Source organism: Arachis ipaensis, chromosome B4, assembly GCF_059453495.1.
Source record: "Arachis ipaensis isolate K30076 ecotype BB chromosome B4, ASM5945349v1, whole genome shotgun sequence".
NCBI lineage: Eukaryota > Viridiplantae > Streptophyta > Magnoliopsida > Fabales > Fabaceae > Arachis > Arachis ipaensis.
Window position 1 is genome coordinate 144,693,676 of NC_142439.1, and position 8,458 is coordinate 144,702,133.

Below are 8,458 nucleotides of genomic sequence, written 5' to 3' on the forward strand. Positions count from 1 at the left end.
TCCATTTGAGTGTCTCCATTTACCTTGACGGAAAATGGTGATGTGGCTCCCGTGGCGCTGAGCTGGCCTTAACGGGCTGCCACATCAGACGGGCTTTTAAAAAGAGGACAAATTAGTCCCCAAACTCAAAAACGCTGCTGTTTCTCTCCAACCTTTCGAAACTTACCTTAACTCACATACGCAACACCCATAACACCAAAACGATCAAAGTTCCCCCTGTTTCTCCCTCCAAAAACTGCACTACGTGGAAGAGCAATCGGCGTGCAGTGGAGTTGCTGTCGGTGGTAGGAAAGAAGGTTACTGGCAAGGTCAGCACTGCCGTCTTCCTGTCAAGGTAAGATCGCCTTCCTTACCCCTGAAGTTTTTGTAGTTCATGTTTGTACTAAAGGTGAAGTTATCATGGGTGCATGTTGAGACTGTGTAACAGTGGTGTAATGAGGGAAGAAAATGTTTTTTAGAGCATAGTGTGTAGAAATAGTAGTAGGAAGCATTGTGTCAAGGTTTAGGGGATTCTGAAATAAATTTTCAATGTACCCCAGTACTGACACAAAGTTGTTTCTTGGTAAATTTCAGATGGTGGATGTTTTTGTAGTGCCAGTTTTTTACCACCGAGACAGCTTTGTGAGAGATAGTGATGGTGTCCTTGTATATCAAAATGGTAAGGAGGAGAGGTTCCCGGAGATGGACCCAGATTTTGTGAACTTCGGGGACCTTGTAACCTTATTTAAGGGTTTGGGATACCATTCATACAAGGCAGTATACTGGTATGATCGAAGAAGTGGCAATCTTGAGTCTGGTCTGAACGAGTTAACCGGGGACGCAGGGATCAATGCAATGCGAGAAAACTTACTGAAGGACCAACATTATCTTGAGTTTCACATTTAATTTGACCAGCCCGTTGATGCTCCGGAGGTAGTAGATGATGCTGGTAGGAATGGTGATGATGAAGTGGATGTGAATGTGGATGAAATTCTAGAAGAATTGAAGACATCCTCTTCATCGGATGATGGGTACGAGAGCACCGAGGATGTATTATATAAACCTCCACCAGCTGGGTTTGAGAGTGATAGAAGTGATTCTAAGAGCAATAGCGGGGCTGCTGGTGGCAAGAGAAAAAGAGAGCCCAAGAAGAAGGTGATAACCCCCAAAAAGAAAGTCATAAAGAGACAACGGATAAAGGATAATCATAAGAAGGGTAAGAAGAAGGTGCAGTATGGTGCGAGGGAGAATGCAAGTGGAGAACGGAGTGGTCAGGCTAACACAAGGGCAGCTGGTGATGGTGGAATGGACCCAGCTTCTGGGCCGAATGATGGAGGAGGTGGTGGCAATAGGCCTGAAGTGGTTTCTGATAATGTAGGCAGATGGTATGTAAGTGAAGTTCCGATAGAGTCTGAGAAAATCATGTTTGAGTATGAGTCGGAGGAATTGTACACACCTATGGAGTCAGAGGATGAAGATGAAGGCCACAAGTTTCCACAAGGGAGAAAATTGAAGAAGTCATTCTCGGTGGCTTGCAGTAAGTGTGGTGAAAAGGGCCACAACTACAAAACCTGCAAGGGAGCTCCATCAAACCCCGGTTGGAAGCCGAAAACAAAGAAGCCTAAGAAAAAAGAAGGAAGCAGCTCTCAACAACTGGTTGTGCTTCCTTTGTCACAGTCAGCTCCAACTCTAGGGGTAAGTTTGCATTCTCTATTTCTGGTTTGAATAACACACTCATGTAGAATTGCTGATTTAGAAATAACTGTGTTAGGGACTAATCTGTCTTACTGGCTTATAGGTTAGGGGTTAATGAGTATTAGTATGGATTTCCTCAAAGATCAATATGTCTTAGTATAGAAAACTTAGGGGACTAATCTGTCTTATTATCATGCTGATTGATCATGTTCATTAACTCTCCAGGATTCTTCAAGTAGCCAACCAAGCAACACAACACCCCTGCAACAACCAACTACTGTAACTATTTAATTTCTTGTCTTTGTGATCAATTTGATATATGACTTGTTTGAACCCAGTTGATGTGCTTTATTTTTTCCCCATGTTTTGGTCTGCTCCTGCGTGTAGGTTATGAGTGCAGCTGCACCAAATCCTGCAAATGTTGCACCAGCTCTATCCAGGTTTACTAGATCCACACTTGTGATACCAACTCTGGGAGCAAGAGTCACTCCATTCAGGCCACCAGCCCCAACTACAACCCCTCCAAGTAAAGATCCAGGCAAGGTTCCATCGATGGTTAACAACACTTCTCGTCCGAAAGCATCAAAATTCAGACCAAAGCAGAAGATCTTTAGGCCACCGGCACCATTGATTCAAGGACAATCTAGCACACCGCAAGTAGCACCAACTCAGGAAGTCTCCAAAACAACAACACTAACTGACCCAACATCTAAGGAATCAACATGACTGACGGCTGACGATATTATGCTTTTTTTTTTGTTTAGCTGTGACCCAATGTAACTGATAACTAGAAATTCTAGATACTATTTCCTTTTTTTGGTTTGGGTCTTTATTTTGGTTCAAACTTTATTTGTGAAGTAAGATGATGTTAATGGTAGAAAGACATACTACTTTCCTTTTATTTTGATGTTAATGGTTGAAAGTTTGATTTTCTGAAACTTTGCCAATTTTATGTTGATGTTAATGGTTGAAAGTTTGATTTTCTGTAACTTTGTCAACTTTCTTTTCATACATACATAATCACAAACATGACCCAAACTTATGTCAGATACACAAATGATTAATACATTTCATTTTTAACATTTCGCATGTCTTACATCATTTCTTATAACTAAATAATGCAAATATCAGGACAACAAACATCACACATATGCTCCACCCAATTGGATTTTTTTAAACCTCTAACGCTTCTATCCTCTTCTCCAGCAACATTATCCTCTTTGTTCCAGTGATGCTCTTCACCATGCAAAATTTGCTCATGCCCTAGGTACCTTGTAACACCAACACCAAGACTAGCTATGTGCTCGTCCAGCCACAGAAAATACTTGCAACATGGTTGTCTAACCTACACAAAATCAATCCTCAAAGCTCAGAAAATCAGAAATTGAGGATAAACCCTACCACAAACGGAGTTACACAGATTTCCTTTGCATACCTTATAAAAGGGACATCCCAGAAACAATCTCTTTGGATTTCTGGTCGTCCTCGACATGAATAGGATTGCGTTTTCTCCACAGAAGCACTTTGGTGACACGCACTCTTTTCCATCATTGCCGGTCGGAACTGGGCCTCTTCTCGAGCTTGAGGACACACCTTCGGATGCCATGGTCGGAATGCTCCCTTTCTTCCTTCTCCCGCTTCACCCTCAGAATGCATTCGAAGGATTAGGGCTCCAGGATTTCATACATTGGGGATGACTAAGAAACGGCAGCGTTTTTGAGTTTGGGGACTAATTTGTCCTCTTTTTAAAAGCCCATCCGACGTGGCAGCCCGTTAAAGCCAGCTCAGCGCCACGGGAGCCACGTCACCGTTTTCCATCAAGGCAAACGGAAACACTCAAACGGAGGGGTAAAAATGTCCAGTTTTTAACGGGGTCAGTGACATTTAAGTATTTCCTAATTTTCGGGGACGAAAATGTCCGCAGTAAAAAAGATCAGGGACGAATTTATCTTTTATTCTATTTTTTATTGTAGAATTAAAAATAAAGATAAAAATATATGATATCACATATACAAATAAACATAAATCAGAATATCTTCAAGAAGAGGAATAACAATAACACATAAATTTTTACATAAATAAATCACACTTTTATATATATCATACAAATTTTAAGCATTATAATATATTTTTATACTAACGTAACCCTTCATTTAATACACTCAATAATCAATATACCCACAAAAAATTTCATTCAGCATATGTAACTCAAACTACTAGAGAGTTGAGAACTCTCTCAACATCTAAAAATAAAGAACCACTTCATGTTGTTCCCGTCTATTTTTTTAGAAGTGTTTTTCACGATAACACTAATATTTTTTTATAGTTAGTTTTATATATATTTTTTTATTTATGTCAGTATAAAACGTCAATAACGTTTTCATTTTTCTAGCAAAATATCACTGCAGTTTTGACCAATTTCAACTTTAAAATTTGTGTAATACGCAAAACGGCACTGCCGTTTTTAGTTTTTTAATTTTAAAAAACAAAAAAATTCCTTTAACTCAAAACAGGTTTGCCGTTTTTCTTTTAGATTATTAAAAAATTAAGATGCACAAAACGATGGTGACCTTTTATGTGTGTTCTGACCATCAAAAAATTTTCTTATAATATTAAACTCAACTATACAAAAATAACTTTGAAAAACACCTATCTCCCTACAATATTGAAAAAATTCAGCCTGTTGAGGAGTTGAAATTTGATAGAGAAGTATTTCATTTTCAAAGTAAGTAACCTGCATAATCTATGTAGGAAGGGTGTGGGGCCTCCCATATCTGAATCAAAGAGATTATGCTGGTTGGTAAGGGCTAGTAAATTAAAGGATCTTCTTTATTGCTCAACACTCAACAGGTTCAAGTTCAACACCGTAACACAGTTCTCTGCAGTGTTTATTTTCCATTAAAATCAAATCAAATCAATGGCGAATATATGGTTTGAGATATGAAAGCACGCAACATTTTTTTGTTTGATTTGAGGGTACTTTTCTTAATGGGATGAAATGAAAAAGACCTTTTATTCCTTGCATTTTTGTCTATATAATTATCAATTATTTGAGCGAAAGAGAAAATTACTAAAATGTTAAACTTTATCAAAATCGAAAATTTTATAATTACAAAAATAAAAATACTAATTATATATTAAAATTAGTTATAATATATTTTTATATTATTTAATTTATTTTATATTTTAATATTTATTTTATATTAATAATTAATTTTAATATACGCATAACATCGTTATTAACAAATTTATTGGAATTAGCCTACGCATAGCAGCTGCATTCGAATAATCAATCCTATGTCCCTATGCATATATAACTTGATTAAATATAAATTGGACGTACATATATATGGATAAGTAGATATTGACAAGTTAGTGTCACGAGATTATGGAAGAAGAAGAGGGGGGAGGGATTAAGTATGTTTTGTATTATTTAAGATGTTTTATGCTTTCATTTTCTTTAAAACTATGGAATCAAATTATAATTGATTGTGGGTGCTAAGAAATAATTAATTAAAACATCAACCAAAAACCGCAACCTCATATCTATTATATAATGCACCAATATAATTTATTTGGATTGATCGAGTGATTAACTTACTCGTTCCCTTAAATAAGTATTGAGAATTTAAATTTAATTTTATACATGCAGTAATTTATTAAATAACAATAGACCCTTAAATATAATTTAAATCCACAATAAATTAATTTTTAATCTATCAAATTAAAAAATATTGTAAATAATATATATATATATATATATATATATATATATATATATCACCAGCAGAGTTTATATAATAAACTATGTTGGTGCATTATATATTACTAGTTTAGATTTTCTGATAGTTCTGATAATCGTTTTAGTATATTTATATATATTACAGTTATATTTTTACATTCTTGGTAAGACTCTGAAGATAACTGATATCAGAGCTAAGTAAAAACTTGATTCTAAAAGCCAGAAAAGAGAATATTCATATCATATCTTATTATTAATCTGTTATTTGAACCTGCTTTTAAATAATATTGGATCTTTATTATCCATCCAAGCATCCTTTTTAAAGTTCGTGTAGTGGTAAGAATCATTCATACGTTGATCAACTCAAATTAGGGTTGATAATAGGTAGGATAGAGTAGGGTTTGAATTCTACTCTAACTCTATCTGTGACTTTGAAAATTTTATTAAAATTTTACTCTATCTTACTTGCGGTTTGAGAATCTCTCAACCCTAATTCTATCCGCAACCTAAAATTTTAAACCCTACCCTACTCTATCCTACTTGTAGAAATATCAAATTTTTTCAAAGTAAATATAAAATTCAATCATTTCGAATTTTATACATATTAATAACATAAAAAATAAAAAACTAATGCTCTAAATTACTAAATTAACTAACTAATTTTAGTGGTTGTTCACTTATTGTAAGTCATTACATAAGGAAAGTTGTGGGTTCAATTCTCACTTCTTTCACTATATACCTAATTTTTATAAAATATGTGTTATATACGAGGTGCGAGTAGGGTAGAGTAGGGTATACCCTAAAACCATACTCTACCCTACCCGCAGGCATATCCGGACCATACCCACCTTTAAAAAATTAGCTTTTATGTATATATATAAAATTTTATAGATTATAAAAATAATAAAAATAGTATAACTACCTAATACAAAAAATTGACAATTTAACTAGCGTTTATAAACTAAAATAGCAAATTAGAGAAAATAATAAAAATTATAAAAAGACTAGAATAGTAAAACAAGAATAATAAATTAAGAATTACAATTAAATAAACTAAGACCTAAAAACAAGGGATAAATTTAAAAGATATCCCTAAATTTTAGAAAAAAGTTAGAGCTCATCTTTTTAGAATTTAAAGTCTTAAATTCTAAAAAAAATGAGTGTACATGTTATAGTGTCTTCTTTCTCTATTTATCTTGACTTCTAAATACCATTAGATACAACTCTTGGGTCTTAGAGAGCTGAAAATATAGATGGATGTGCTTCGTTAATCAAGGTATGTGAATTGATTTCGTGCACGCAAGAAAAGCTTGTGCACACGAGATTTTCATTCGTGTGAAAAAATTCTGTTTGTACGAGATTTTTGAGTTAGAGCTCCTCTTTCTAAAATTTAAGGTCTTAAACTCTAAGAAAAAGAAAAATGAGTGTGTATATTATAGTGTCTTTTTTTTCCTTCATATTGGTTTCTAAATACCATTAGATATCGTTGTTGGGCCCTTAGAGAGCCTAAAACATAGATAGATGTGCTTCATTACCTAAGGCACGCAGATATCGACAAAAAAAAAGGCACGCAGATTGACCTCGTGCACGCAAGAAAAGCTTGAGCACACGAGATTTTTGTTCCTGCGAGAAAATTCCGTTTGCACGAAATTATCTCCTACACACACATACACATTTTTATCTTTTCGTAATTCCGTTAATAATTTTTATCAACAATTAATGATGTAGAATATTAATTTACAGCATATATGACACCTAATATATCTAATTGGCACTGAAAAAATATACATAAATTTTTTTATTTAATCGCTATGTTATATTGAGATTATAGTTTATATAAGAAAGTAATTAAATTAATAAATTTTCATAAACATATTTGACCACTATTCAATTAAATATACTAAATGTCATATATGTTGATATTCTGTATCATCAATTATTGATAAAAATTATTAATGGAGAGATAAAAAACAAAAGTAATTAATTTGTAACTCTCTTAGGGCCAATTTCATTCATAAAATTTTTGAAAGAATCATCCTCTTGCAAGGGTTAATTTAACCAATAACATATATATAGGCAGAGCTAGAAATTTGTTTAGAATGAACCAACATAAAAAATATAAATTAAAACTAAAATGTACAAATTATTAGTTTGGAGGGAAGAGGGAATTGGCCCCCTTTCCATCAGCTCGTGTGTATGTATTTGTTTATATTGTTGGTGGAACAAAATAGCTTTGACAACGTGACTTTCGATCAAAAAAGTTCGATGGAGGGTCTGTTCGATCGAGGTTGAGATTAATTTTAAAAGTTGATGAATGTGGTATATAATACGATTATCAAGTATGTATTTGGTAGAAATAATTATCTTTGAGACTGCATTGAGATCGACACATGACAGCATGAGATTTGTTAAAAGTGCTTATAAATAAAAGAAGTGTGTTAGGGATATAGTAATTTTTGTGATTTATAGTCATCAAATAATTATTAATAATAATTTTAATGGTGTAAAATTATTATAAAATTTTATCTAATAGTTCATTTTTCTTTGCTAGTTACATACATATCTCATTGTTAAATAATCTGCTTAACACACACATATATATCGAAAGTGATTTACTAAAAATTTGATTTTTAAATTTTTAAACCATTACACCAAATTTAAATGAACAGGCCTTGGATTATTTGTAGGGATTGAGTGAGTAATTGAATTACTACATAACGGGAAACCTCATTGATTTTTTTTTTTTTTTTAAAAGAAAAATGACACATCCATTTCAACTTCTTCCACGTGCCTTAGGTACGGCGCATTGATCCCCACGTGTCCTGTATCTGACGAGTGATGACGACATCACGCCCCTGTCTCGAACGAAAAAAAAATTATATATGTACAAACTTTTATATATGAAAATTTATAACGAAGGAAACTCGATTAAATGTGTTGTAATTAAGAAATATTTAATGTAATAAAAATTAAAAAATAATTAAACTATAAAAAAATTCTAATAATTCCAAAAAGGATAATTAGTTTTCAACGAAGTAATGC